The following is a 15,414-nucleotide window of genomic DNA, read 5'->3' on the forward strand; positions in this document are numbered from 1 at the left end:
ATTTTTAAGTTTCTTGATGTAACTACAGAAGGATTTATAATCATCCTTGGCTTCAGAGGCTAATTTCATTTTATGATTACCTTTGCTCCTCTGGATAGTGGTGTTTAGTTTCTTGTTAAAGTTTTTTATACAATTTATAACATGGGAAATTTTATTTCTGTTATAGAACTCAAGAATTATTATCATCTTGTAATACAGTTTATTTATGCTAGTGTACCATTATGGTAATTTGTTCTTAAACTTCCCATTATATTTGATTCTAGTAGTGATTGGAATGCCTAATAACAGCTAGATGGAATATAACTCCTTTGTATAAGTTAAAACTGGTCTGTGTCAAGGATAGTGAGATTATCAGTGAATTTTGACAGCTCATCATAGAACTTGAAAGGTTTGTCCAATTGAAATTCATAAATTTAGAAATGTTGGTAGGAGTAGTTTTTGAAACTTTAAAGAAGGTCTCAGGTCTGTAGTCAGATTTAACCAGGAACAGAGAAATTGGAGTAGTAGTATATGTTATGCCTATATTAATTAGGACAAGGTCTAGAAGTTTTTGTCCTATTGGTTCTAGGGAGTTTTTATTTAGTAAGTCTGAGATTATCTGGATGAGTTTATATTATGTTGCCAAAATGGCAAAAGAGTGAATGCTGTTTCAGCGACACATAAACAGCGAAATACCACTAATGCGAATGGCCAGGTCACCAAATCTTTTCCTAGGTAAAAGCATTGGTAGACCAGCCAGACACAACACACCGTCTAAATCATTGCAAAGTGGGAAGCTTCACCCCCTACCCCCCTAATTAAATATACCAACTCTGAGATCACACTGTAATGGGGGAAAGGGCAATTTCACGGCGACAGCCAAGACCTGGCCATTCGCGTTAGTGGTATTTCACTGTTTATGTGTCACCGAAACGGCAATTGCTGTTTTGCCATTTTGGCAACATAATATAGACCGTCTTTGGACATGTCCATCTTTTGAAATATAGGTACACCAATTTATTGAGGAATAGTTGAAGTTGCCCATTTTAAAGAAGCCTTTTTTTTCTGTAATTGTTGAGGGCGGCCATGGTGGTGCAGCAGTTAGTATTAACCCTCACAGCAAGAGGTTCTCCGGTTCAATTCTTGGCTGGGGTGCCGTCTGTTTGGAGTCTGCATGTCCTCCCTGTGGTCGCGTGGGTTTCTTCCCACATTCTAAAGACATGCTGTAGATGGATTGGACACTCTAAATTGGCCCTAGGCATGAGTGTGTGCTTGTGTGCCTTCTGTGGAAGGTTGGGTGCCGGGCTGGCAACTCAACACCATAAAACTCCACTGCCAATCATGAGCGGACAGGTGATCTGCTGTGGCGACCCCTAACTGGGAAAAGCCGAAAGAAGAAGTTAGCTCAACAAGTACATTTAAGAATATTTCATTGTCATCTGGGGAAATGAAGGATGTCTAATCCCGGGCTATAAACTGATAATTTGTTTTGTCCTGGGTACATTGGAGTTTAGTAAGTTAGATTGCATGTCTTTGGTGATCTGCCAAGAGATGATATGATCTTTGAAAAATATGGGAATGCTATTTCAGTTTCCCATGGGCCTGAATCATGGAAGATGCAAAACTGAGGTATGACAAAAGTGCTATCTCTACACCGAAAGCAAGTCTCAGTTACTACATAGGCATGAATGTGTTCAAGGTGCAGGAGAGCCTCATGATCAGTCAATTTAGAATTAACACCACCAAAAGCCACAATGTGCAGGCATCAGGAACTCAGGGTTTAAACAAATATCAAAAGGCAATTAGCCAGTCCAAAATGTTATAATCCAATGTAAATAAAATTTATTGCAAAAAAAACTGTCACAGTATAGCACATTTGTTCCTCTCTGGAACTTCATCAGAACTGTGCTACCACCTATCAATCATCAATAAATAGAAGAGAAAGTAAACATCATTTCATTAGAAACCCTATCAAAATATTCCATAAATACATCATATTAATAACGTTAATAAACATCTCTCAGTTTACCAACCATTCCATTGCACTTTATATGAAAACAATAAAAAAAAAAAACATTCTTTAAGAACTAATACTTTTTTTTATTTTAAAATATGAATCAAATCACTTATAGTTTAGCTGCTCACATCTTTAATACACTGTTGATACAGGTGTGGTCAGTTAATCCTGGGGACACTGTAGCATTCAATCATAGTTTCTAAATCAATTGTGTGGACTCTAACGTATATTCCCAGAGTGCAACCTGAGGATTTTTGTTAACAACCTCAAGAACAGAACATTTAAAACCAAACATAATCAGTCCCTTTCACATCAATGCATGCCTATATAAAGCACTGTTACTATTTTGCTTTTTTACATCATAAATGTGCTCATACATTCTTCCTAGTGGTCTCTGTTTTGCCAACATAAAACGAATGGCAAAACTGACAAGCTGATACAGAGACCATTCCTACTGTCCAACAATTTGCCCTACAAAATAAACATTATTCTCCTTTACCCAAATAACTGTTAACCTGCCCCCCACCTTGTACTCATCCCCACAATTTCTTTATCCAACTTTTTTGTAAGTTAACTAGCTTTTCAAATTCTCTTTGACATTAATTCCTCTCTTATACGCAAACATAGGATCTGGGCCAAGGGTAGAAAATAAAATTTGATTCATTTTAAAACTAGCCTGTTTTTTGGGTATCACTCCCTTAATTAATTTAGAGTCCACTTCAACTCTTAAAATAGTAGCTCTTTTGTAACTAATTCCATGGGGGACTCAGGACTTATTCCAACTACCAAGTTGACTATTAATGTAATGACCCAACAAAGGAATAAACAAATCTTTCTCCCTTCTGAGGGTAACCTCATATATAATATCCTTCTCAAGTCAGGTAAGATAATCCCTTTCTAAAAGCATCTCTGTAAGTTTTTTCTTTTCAGTCTGAAATACATCCTTATCTAGAGTCATACGGGGCAACCTAACAACTTGTTCCTTTGCCAAACTCCTCTTCTGGAACAAATAATGAAAACATTTAAAATGGAGAAATTAATTAGAATAAGTTAGCTTCCTATACATATTTTATTTCTTTTTAAATAGCGGTATCAAAACAATTGAGGAAGCCAACTGCGTGTGAAGAAAGCCAATAACTTGTTTAATGTTTTGCATAAACTGTGGAACTTTTTCAACATCAGCTTTTAAAAAAAATATCATATCATCTAAGAATCTGCCATAAAAAGTACAGCAACTCAAAAAAACTTAGAAGGAATATCATTAGTCATCTCCCATGTCCACATTATAATCTTGGCATACATGAAGGCACATGCCCCATTGCTACTCCTTTTATTTGCTGGTAATACTCTCCCTCAAAATAAATATCATTGTATTTCAGAACAAAATATGTTTACATAACCAAAACCTCTACTTGTGTAGTATCCTGAAAATTAAATGTGGAAAGTGCTTCTCTAAAGATGTCTAACCTCTCCAAGTGAGGTATACAGGAAAAAAGATCTATTACACCAATGGTAAAAAACTCAAACTTTCATCAGAGAGAATTAATATGTGCTAAAGAATCCTAATAATCTTTTAATATATGTTGAAATAAAGTATGAAATGGTTTTAACTTCCTGTCAATAAAGATTGTCAACGATCAGGTTTTTGATCCTTGGGCTAAAACTACAGGTCTTAAAGGGGGATTGGTATTGTCCTTATGTATATTAGGAATATCAGAGATGTTAGGTACTAAAGGATCTTTTATATATAACAGATTGTATGTATCATAATAAATCAGAGTCAAAGTCAAAGTAAACTTTATTGTCATTCAGAAATCACACGTGCAAAAACTGAACAAAATTCTGTGTCACCAGACTCAGTGTGCAGACAACATATAGACTATTTTCACAGTCATTTACGCATGTAACACATGGCTATTGCATCACAGACATACAGGTAGACAGACTAATATTGCATATAATTAGAAACACATTTTAACACTTTTTGAACTAAACACTTACTTGCATGAGACTTTCGTATTGCACAGGTACTTGGTTAAATCATTCCTTGCATTAAACAATCATACAAAATACAATCAATATTCTTATAAGCAAGGTCAGTTTCATTTTTAGAAACTTGCAAATATCCAGTCCCATATAGGGTTGCCAGATTTCCTTGTGGCTAAAACCGGACTAAGGTCACGCCCCTTGCATCACCCATAACCCCACCCATCCCCACCCACTCTCCCATCAATTACACGCCCATTTTGTGACATCACTGTGACATCAGCTGATGGGAACGCCCTCTTTTTCTGTTCCGGATGCCTGCTTTCAGCCGATTTACTATGCTTTTCTGTAAAAAAAGCATAGCAAATCAGCCAATTGTAACAAACACTGATAGTCTGTTTCTTTTTGTGAAACAGAAAAATGGAGTTTGTACAGTGTTTTCCCAATTTCCTGACTACCAGTCCAGTCAGAGCAGAGACTTGATTTGATTTGTGTGGATAGTCCAGAAAAAAACAGATAAGTGGCATTGCACATTGGCAGTGGCAACAGGGTGATTTCCAATTTCCCACCTATTGTTCAAAGACTCAACGTTATGCTTAAATAGGGCTAGCCTAGGGATGGACTCTGCTCCACATGAATGGGAAGCTTGTTCCAGTGCATGGGGACCCTCTCCGAGACACATTTGTGTCTCATCAACATCACATGACCTACTTATGTCACAAGCAAAATTTAAATTTTTGGATATAATGGTTTTGATACTGTTCATTTTGTGGCTGTCCAAAAGGTCCATCAATCAGTGCTGGATCCAAGGATGCCTTGTATGCCAGACATTCTTTCTCAGTAACCTGTTGGAGACCCGGTATAGTGATAGGGCTTTAAGGAGATCTGTATAAGACAATGTGTTTAGACACTGGATTATTCTAGTAAGGAAGCTTTAAATATGTTCCAGCTGTTGTATATGTCTGGTCACGTACATGCCAAAGAGGTAGGTGCAGCTCACACATCCAGTTATTTTGTCAACTTCTCAGATTAACATCGCTAATATTTTAAAAAGTGTTCCTTGTACATGAGCAATGTCCTATAAAAAATGTAAATAAGCAGCTCAAACATGGGCTTCTTACGAGTTGTTCATTCACATTAATCAGTGTCTAAAGCATCTCCCCAGATTCCACTGGTGGTCAAGTGCCATGTAACATGTTAGATGTCTTTTTTTTTTCACTCTCACTCCTTAACTCCTCCTCTTGCTCCCTAGTAACCTCTTCCATCCTTCTACTTCTTCCTCATTGTACCTCCTCCTTCCTTCACACAGGTCAGTTTGCCGAATTTTCATTCAGAAACTGAATCGTGTTGGGCAAAGACATTTGGCCGTTCATAAAATGGCCAGTTGTCCTTTGCAAACTTGTAGGAAAACCTATTCAGAGCTAGTCTTGACAACAAATCCATTAGACTCGGTTCAGTTTGGCCTGCTTTGCTGTGTTTGCTGCTTCCTGATGTAAATAAATGTTGTTAGAAATCTGTCAATTATGCAGCCTAATATTTGCGTTGGAGTAGGCTAACTTCTGTGCAATATTCATTTGCTGAGTAAATGAACTGGTGCTTTGACCCTTTTCAGCCATGACCCAGGCCACAAGAGCAAGGACAATTAAATATATACAGAGACTAAAATAGTCAATCAGCTAATTTATTTTTGGAAGGCCGGAACAGACTTAAGTAGACAAAAAAAAGCTCACTCAGAACATTCAAACTTTATACAGTAACCAATGGATGGGACTGAACTGTGTAGACCTGAGGGTTTGAAACAGTCTTAACCTCTGTCACTCTGTGCCACTGTGCCTGTGGAATTTTTTTTTATCATAACTTTCAAACTTTGTGACTTGAGAGCATCCCTCACCTATATGGACTGAGAGGGTGGACAACAGATTATGCTCCCAAAGACCTGTTCTTTCATTCTGTCTGAACTCTTGTGGAGCAGCTCTGGTCTGTGGTGATGGTCAGGGCATTGTACAGCCATACTTTAAATGCACTTGTACTGTACATTCATAGTTGGAATGTGGTCACAGTTTGGGCACTGTGTGTAGAGTGTCCATTTTTAGAGTCTGTTGGGAATAGTGCATAGTTCAGTTGAAGTTCCACATTTGTGGTATTTGGAGTTCGACTGAGCAGCCCTGATCAGGCGCTTGTTCTGTGAAATAACAGACTTAAACTCGGTGCAGGAATATGGCAGGTTAAAGAAAACTGACAGTTCACTTTTAACTGATTCTGGCATAAGTCTGTTTCGTTCATCCGTCCAAATGTTATTCATAACGCTAAACACACGCTCAATGGATGCATTTGAGACTGGAACAGACAGAATGTGCTGAACAAGTTTCAACATATTTGGTGCAGACTCATGCTCGAAAAACTTACACCAAGCCTCAGCTGTGCTTGCACAGCTATGGATAACGTCAAACACTTCACTAAGAGCGCGCACTTCATCGTGCAGGCTGTCGGATGGACGGTGGGTGGATAGAGGTGTTTGCATCCAAATGTCAATCACTTCATCAAGCGAAGGCAATCTTGTGACACTAGTCAAAGACAGTGACTTGAAGTGACAATATGGGGAATGTTCAAATGCAATCCATTTGTTCAAATATGTCATTGCTCGCTTGTACACATTCAGAGCTTCAGTTATGAACTTCTCAATGAACTGCTGTGGTAGATAACTTTTGCGCAGAGCAAATGCTACCTTCATACCAAAAAATTTATCATCAGTCCTATTCTGCAGAGACAGCTTAAACTGTTCCATTATACCATACAGTTCACAAGCTGTTGTTGATTTGTTCTCAAGCTTTAAAATTGTCTCTTGAAAGGATGACATAAAGAAGTGTGTAAAATATAGATACAGCTCTGACTTTGTTGGGCTGTCGTCTGGTGCCAGTTCGTTTTCCTGGTCCTTCAACATTTTCCATATCACTTTCGGACAATCAGCTTCTCCTTGAGACAAGAAATACATTTTCAAAGGCATCCAGCACAGCAAAATTCGGTCAAGAGCCTTGAACAAACTCAACCAGCGTTGGAACATGTCTGATTATCTCGTGGTATTCAGACTCATAGAAATCAAAGCAGCTCTTCAGTTCTGCTCGCCTCAAGGCAGAGTTACTGAATTCAGCAAACACTTTCATGACGAAATTTTCAACATCAAATGACATGACCTTTAAAGCATTTTTCACACAGTTATGCATAATGTGGTCATTGCAGTGTGCTGCAATAATGTTAGGATTCTCCTCTGAAACTAACTTCTGATAAACGGAGTTGTTTATGCCATAGTTTACCGATGCATTATCTGCGGCATAAGCGGTAACATTTTGCCAAGACAATTTACATTCTGATAAAACACGACAGAGTTGATTCTTAATGGACTTGGAGTCTTCAAATGCATCCTCGTAAAAGTCAATAACACAGAAAGAAATTCCGTTCTGCGGGGTGAAGAACTGAACACCAACCGGATAGAATTTACGGTTCCCTTTGTTAGATGCATCAGTAGCAATGGAAAATGGCAAACCAGCATGTAGCTTATCAAGGACGAATTCTAGTGAAAATGGGTACAAAACATTGTTGACTATGGAGGAAACTTTTGTTCGGCCGCAGGTCATCTTTTTAACGATTTCCGAGTCATCAATTGTAGACTTCATAACTTTGATACCACAGTCCTGTGCATTATATGAAATATGATGTCTAATTCCATGATACACTTCAGCAATTTCCGCTAGGGATACTTTGTGAGATGCCCTACTGTTTGGCGATGTGAAAAATGTCTTCAGTCGTTGAGATGACGCACTAGCTTGGGAGCAAGTAGTATGCTTTTTAGTGCTTTGGTGTGCTGTAACTGCTTTTTTTCCATCATATGCAACAGTGAATGATGTTGCACAAAGCTTGCATCTAGCTTTTGTATCTTCTGTGCATTTTTGTATCCATGAAAATTCCCTTTCCCACTCTGCATTATAATAACAGATGTTTCGTTTTCGCTTCTTTGGTGGGGTAGACCTGTCTGACCGTGTAGTTGGGCTGCCAAAACTCTCATTATCGTTGACACGGACACCGTTATTCCTGTCTTCCATAATAACAGTATTAATAAAGTACCTGTAGACAGTGACAGCAGACATATAATGAGTTAGTTAAACTTAAAGACAAAAAGCTGCATTAATAAAGAGTCTACAGAAATACTGTGCAACTACTTTTGCATCACTGAAGTATCTGTTTTTTATGAAAGGAACATCTGCTTGTTAGTGTCTGTCCCCGGACTGGTGCAAGGCTATACTGGCAGAGTCTACTGTCTAGTAGCATCGGGTATTCCCACACCATGGTGTCCCACAGTCCCACTGATAAGCTAGAAGGCTATGTATGTTACATGGGTTGGAGACAGTGGCATTGCCAAAAAGGCAGGAGTCCGAGCTGGACATGGCAGAGTTAAAGATGTTAAAATTTGCACTGGGTGTGACAAGGGTGGACAGGATTAGAAATAAGTATATTAGAGGGTCAGCCCAGGTTGGAAGGTTTAGAGACAAAGCCAAAGAGGCAAGATTACATTGGTTTGGACATGTGCTGAGGATGGATGCATATTGGGAAAAAGATGCTAAAGATGAAGCTGCCAGGTAACAGGAAAAGAGGAAGTGGCAGCACCGTTCTGTGCTTTATTGTTTTGCCTTCTGGGTCATCATATTGTTTTATTCTGAGGAAAAGAGAGGAAGGCATAAGATAAGGTTTATGGATGTGGTGATGAGAGAGGACATGCAGGTGGTTGGTGTGACAGAGCAAGATGCAGAGGACAGGAAGAAATGGAAACAGATGATCCGCTGTGTGGCGACCCCTAATGGGAGCAGCTGAAAGAAGAAGAATGTGAGTAGTTGCGTTGGCTGCCCTAAACACCAAAATCTAATCTGATGCCCTACATTATTATTATTGTTTCCCTCTATCTCTCACACACACTTAATACTCAATATATGCCATACAAAATTATACTGACCCCTGCCCTGGGCCCTGACTCTCAAACTCTTATCATCTCCTTGCTAAGTTCTAAATGTTTACTTGCAGTGTCAGTGTTCAACAGGTAACATACATGCCTTTGGTTCTTGAAGATGAGAAGATTGTGAGTTCTAGTCCCACTTCAGGTGACTGGACTAATTTATTTTTCCATTACTGACACTGTAGTGCAGTATTAAGGGATGCTGCACTCCTCTGAATGTGCTGTTCTTCAGATGAGACATTACACTGAGTTGGCAGTACCCAGGTAGATGCACAAATACATCATAGTATTTCTCAAAAAGACTAGGGGCAAACAGACAGCTGGCAACCCTACATAATCCCTATTATAAGCAATTGGAGGGGGTACCAAGAAGATCATCTGTTTTGTCCTGGTAAAATACCATCTTAACAGCTGCAGAACTCACCTTTGGATACTCCAGCCACTGTCCTGCTTAAATTGCCATGTGCTACATATTCGCATGCCTTTGGACTACTGTTATTGGTATCCAGAAAGAACTCTTAACAAGCAAGCAAGAAAATACTACCGGCTGCTCAGGAGTAAAGAAAATCCTTATAATGTTAATGTGAAACTGGCAATGTAAGCATTATACAAAAATGTTGATAGTAGATGTGACGATAGGAGGTACTGCCAGCCATGCCTGGTGAAGTAGGGCAGTGGATGTGCAACATTATGCCAACACAGCTAGCTGGAGTTTTGTGAAGAATTATATGTCATTTGTATATCAAACTGATTTGTACAGAATTTACTATTTTTTTAATTTATTTGTGGTGCTTGAATTCACATTTACCATTAGCAGCCTATAAATACACTAAACCCACACATACTTGTTGAATTTTATCCATGTATTTCTCTCTCTCCCATATAGATTTTATAAATATATATAAAATACACACACAATATATATATATATATATATATATATATATATATATATATATATATATATATATACATGTATATACAGTACAGAGAAACTAGAAAGCAAACTCAGTGAGTTGGAATACTGCTGCTGTAGAAACAAGTTAAAGGTTACTGGCTTGCCTAAGGGAAAGGAGGACAGTAGCACTTTATATTTCTGCAGAAAGTACTGGCATTCTGGCAATGTTTCTGAGGAATACCGTTATGTGTGTACTGACAGAGCTCACTGAATTACACACCCAAAGTTAAATCATGCCTGTCTGGTCATTTTACACTAAAACTTTTACATTAGTCTGTTCTAAACTAAAACTTGGAATAAATCAAAACTGCCTTTGATTAGTGCAATCTTGGAGTTGATATATTTAAGTAGGGGGGTGTGGGAGTCAAAGCCCCCCACTTTATGTATTCTTTAAATTCTTTTTCTTTCTTTTTTTTTTGGAACAGCGATTTTCTTCCCTTGGTAAGAAATCCCTGTTCTGAGCTTTTGAGATTGTAAGCTTTTGTTTACATGGGGTCAATTATTCATCATTCACTTTTTTAAGCATTCGATGCTATAATATAGACCCGAGATATCAATATAAATGAGGTTGAATGTATGTGGTTAGGGGTCTGCTAACATAGCAGGATAGGTATGAGAAAGGAAGGGTAATAAGACAAAAATTTCTTTTTTTAATGGGAATGTATATAGAGATATTGAGGTTAGTGGAGTTTAAGCAAATTAGTAACATGATACTATTGATTAGAGATAAATATCAATCTGATTGTAGACTAGTATATAAGAGAAGATTGCAGGGATGAATGGTAAGGGGAGTTTTGGTAATGAATGTCTTATTTACTGTTGGGAAAGTGGATCTGACTTGGAGTGTATATAGAGCAAGGCACTATTGGAGGGAGAAAGGCTGTTGGGAATGATACAAAATGTTAGATGGAAGATGAGAGCAGGTAGACAATATTGAGAGTGATTCTGTTATATTATAAAGTTGTTTAGGGAGGTATAGTTATAGGGTGTCCTGGGTGACAGGTGTACATGTAAAGTATAATAGCAGAGTTAAGTGTACTGAATGGGAATTACACTAGAGTAGTATAGTGGGCTTCTCACACTCAGGCCAATTATTACATGGAATATATTACATGTTTGTAAAGAACTATGCTACTGATATTCAAGCCATGTCTTGAGGTGTCAGATTGCAGCCAGAAGAGACAACTGCATTGTAGCTATGAATCACAGTAAATTTTAATGTGAGAAAAAATATTTCAGTTTGCCTTACTTTTTCAGTATAAATTATTTCTGACATCTAAAGAAAAAGAAAGAAGATACAACAAAAGCTAACCAGCTAAAATACATACATAAATACATACACAAAAGCAGACAAATGAATAATTCAAATAAAGCTTTAACAAAAATAGTTAAACCATTGTTTTTTTCCATACATAATCAGAAAGAGAAGAAAGAAACATTAAACCTGACATATAGTATAGATAGATAAAGCCTTGACTATAGTCCAAGTGTCCCAGGTTTGATTAGTAGCTCGCATCTGAGATGCTGGCAAGGGAGATTGGGTGGACCCTTACTTGTATGATTGGAGTTCCATTGGGTGGTGGTGGTATTGGACATTTGCTGAACTGCTGCAGATGTGGAACCATATGCCAGCAGCCACCATTTCATGGCTGGATAAGGACTGAAGAGTGCACACAAAAGAGAAAGAGGACGTAGGGGATTTAAAAATGCTCCTTGGCAACAGTACGTTGCTTCCCCAACTGCTTCAATTTCTTCACTGGCCTTGATGCATGAGGCAGAGTGTAGTCTATGGGAAGGAGGGTTCTGTAGAACTGGTGGACAAGAAAAGGTGCTAGGGACAGTTTATGGATAGCTGCAAGGAGAAAAAAATACTGAGAAAAGCTATGCTGCTGATAAGCTTTATCCTGTAGTTCAGAGTTTGATTCTTTCAGCCTCTGTTTGTTTGCTGTCTGACTCTAAGCAAGTCTCTTAACTCGCCAGTGTTCCCTGGTCAGTGGTCACCCCTAAAACAGACTTATGCCTAGTAGAGTTAATTGTTTAACAGATGAATAAAATACTATATCAATAAATAATAAATTATGTATTTATATCACTATATTCATTATTACTTGTTACTTCACATCATTATTATTTTGTTTAAAATAAAATAAATTTAACTTTATCTGTCATTATTCCCAAAATCCCAGTCTGGGTTACCTTTACCACCCACCATCCACTAATTTTGTCATTGAGGACAGGCTGCAGTGCTAGCCTATATGGTGATGTCTTACTTTACTTATTAAAACAAAAAAGAGAGAATAATCTGAGTGAGTCTGATGTCTGACTGACCTGTCACCTGACCTAGCAGTCCGCGTACGTGGTTGTGGTGGTGGTGATGACACACACCCCCTAGTCTTGGGCAAGTTGGGCCGGCTCTTGCTCTTCAATCACACGCTGGAGCTGCTTAAAATTTTCGCGCGATTTATTTCCATTCCACCACACTGACTGGTGAATGGAATAAGCACGCACGCACGCATGAGCTGAACAGCTGTCAGCTCAGCTGATGTCTGAGTCTGATGATGACAACTGACAAGCCGGCCAGTACAGTACTTGGTTGGAGTGATGATCGTGATTGATTCAAGTCAAGTGAGTGATGTTGTTGGTTCGTGTCTGTGAACAAAGCAGATTGTGATCTGTTTATTCGGTTATATATTATTTTGGCTAGTTATATCACGGAACAGCAAGACTTGAGGAGCAAGTTGTTTTCCACTGTGGGGATGTTGTTGCCCTTTAAATAATGCTATTAGGATGTAAGTAAGGATGGAATGTACGTACTTACTGGTCTGATCGTCCCTAAGAAAAGGTTTATATGCAAGGCTAAATCACTTAAAGCATAACAGACAGTGCCAAACATGGCAACCGTTTCAGTATTTGTCTTTTTTGTTAACGATGTGTTTTGTATATTTAATCACTGGGTAGCTAATTTTATATTCTTTCAATACAATCTAAAGTTATTTTTGCTATGGTCCTAAATCTGCATATATCGGTGGCTATTGCTAATACTTGGATTTGTGCTTGTGTAACTTTGGCTACAGACAGTTAGCAAGCGTTGTGGGTTATGTATGGGTATTGCCTTTTTGCTAGCCTAGCCTGGAGTAGTCAACTTAAAGGGAAAAGAAGAGAGAACAAGGGCGGTGGCAGTAATTTGCACTGTGTGTGTGTGACAGTGTCTGCTAACTGAATTTGCATTACGTTTCAGTTTTCTTTTACTTTTCAGTCTTCCTTGACTCGGATGACTCCTGACTGCACAAAAAAAAAAAAAAAAAAACGGACTTCAATAGTCCGGTTTTGATGTTTTTTTTTCACCGGACATTTTCACTTAAAACCGGATAGTCCGGTCAAAAAACGGACAGCTGGCAACCCTAGTCCCATATTGTAGTAATGTAAACATATTTATTTATTTATTAATTACATTTGTTGACCGAGTATGTCTGACTGGGCCAAAGGCCCATTTTCAGCGGAGACCCGGGGAGAAAAAAACTCCACGGTAATACAAAAACAGCAAAATAAGCACAGTAACAGTAAACAATAGTACCCAACACTTCAGTCATAGGTGACTCTATAGTCAGGCATATTGATGTCCCACTCACCAGGCTGTACAAGGAGAAAATTACAGTCAGCTGCCTGTCTGGTGCCAGGATCTGCCACATAACGCATGCACTCAAGTCACTCCACAACAAGTACAAATATGACTCTGTCATTGTCCATGCTGGAGTGAATGACTTGAGACAGACCTCTCTGGACTACATGAAAAGAGACATGGAAGAGCTCTCGGATCATGTGGCCCAGGCAGGTATGATCCTATGATCCTAACCCTGAGTAGCAACCTGCCTTCACCCAGAATTATACCATAATATAAGGACAAAATGATTGACTTCAACAATTGGCTAAGCTTCTGGTGTCATTCAAAGGGGATCCAGTATCTGTCTGCCTGGGATGACATGATCGACAAACCATGATGCTTTGCCAGAGAAGGTCTGCACCTGTCGCCCCTGAGATTCAGATTACTGGCTAAGGCTCTCGCCACCCCTATATTGCCTTTTTCAGGCATAGTTCAAAGGACAAAACCACCACTGTAACAGGTACAAGCATGCAAAATCTGAAGGTAATGCTACTCAATGCTAGAAGTCTACACCTCGAAATGCGCTCTCTTCTGGCACTCCTAAAAATGGTGAACATTGATCTGTGCAGTAACTGAGACCTGGTTCAAGGCTCCAGAGAGCACCCCTGCAATGCCAGGCTACAACTCTTACCACACAGCAATAGTGTAGTGGGCAGAGCATTCGCCTTATGAGCAGTCATTCCCAGTTCGAGTCCCACTGCAGTACATTCCATTTTACAAGGTAGTGTGGCCGAGCGGTCTAAGGAGCTGGATTAAGGCTCCAGTCTCTTCGGGGGCGTGGGTTCGAATCCCACCACTGCCAAATATAACTAACCTATGAACCTATCAAGAGAAATCTAGACCTGTGGATGGGAGATCGTAGGTTTACCCCGGGAATCATATCTGTGTCACTGCTGGACAGAGGCACAACAAACTAATGGGCACAGTATTTTTTCATATAAGGGGTGGCGTAAGCCACAAAAAATTGGGCTAGGCTTATAAATGCCTTAGGGCAGATAGCCTAGTATAAACCTATGGAACCTATGAACCTATGAACCTTTCAGCCACCAAAACAGGACCAAAACACTAAAGATGGAGGAGTGTCCATATTCACCAAGGATATTCACACCACCAGGCTTGTTGCCCAACACAATGTGCCTGAAATTCTCCAGGTGCAACTAGCACTAAGTAACACTGCAATCCAAATTGCAGCTTGCTACAAATCCCCCACCATGCCCCAAGATTCTCACTACACCTTTCCAAACATACTGGAAAATATTAAGATACAACCAAACACCATAATACTGGGGGATTTTGACTACCCTGCAATTAACTGGGAAAACTACTCATGTAAAAACACCTTTGCCCAATGGTTCTTGGAATTCATAAATTCCAATGTCCTGGATCAACTAATCCATAGTCCCACCAGGGGCTCCTGATCTGGTCATTACCAACATGGGAAATCAATGCTCCACACCTATGGTCACCCCCTCGTTGGTCAGGTCTGACCATAAGCTAATCACCCTTGACATCCACATCCCTCTCCCCCCTCCCAGTAAGGAAACCTCCATAAAAAACTTCTCCAAAGCCAACTTCATGCTACTCAAGTCAGAAGTGACAAACTTCATGATACCCATGCAGACGGGAACTGAAAGTTTGACTGCTGAATCCTACACAAAGACACTGTATGAGCACATCTACTCGTGCATGAATCATGCCATCCCACATAGAACCAAGATGCTCTCCTCCAAAAAAAGGAAGCCAATCTGGTGGTCCCCTGCCATAAACAAACTTTACAACAAAAGGAAGAAACTGTTGCAGAGAAGAGGAAA

At 39.2% G+C, this 15,414-nt stretch overlaps 1 non-coding gene across 1 annotated transcript; it reads left to right on the forward strand.

Moving 5' to 3' along the window:
• Positions 1-14,323: 14,323 nt before the first annotated feature.
• On the forward strand, positions 14,324-14,405 carry TRNAL-AAG. Its single transcript has one exon. It is a non-coding gene; the product is annotated as a tRNA-Leu (tRNA).
• Positions 14,406-15,414: the final 1,009 nt, after the last annotated feature.

Source organism: Protopterus annectens, chromosome 6.part0 (genome assembly GCF_019279795.1).
Source record: "Protopterus annectens isolate FY-2018-M chromosome 6.part0, PAN1.0, whole genome shotgun sequence".
Lineage (NCBI taxonomy): Eukaryota > Metazoa > Chordata > Ceratodontiformes > Protopteridae > Protopterus > Protopterus annectens.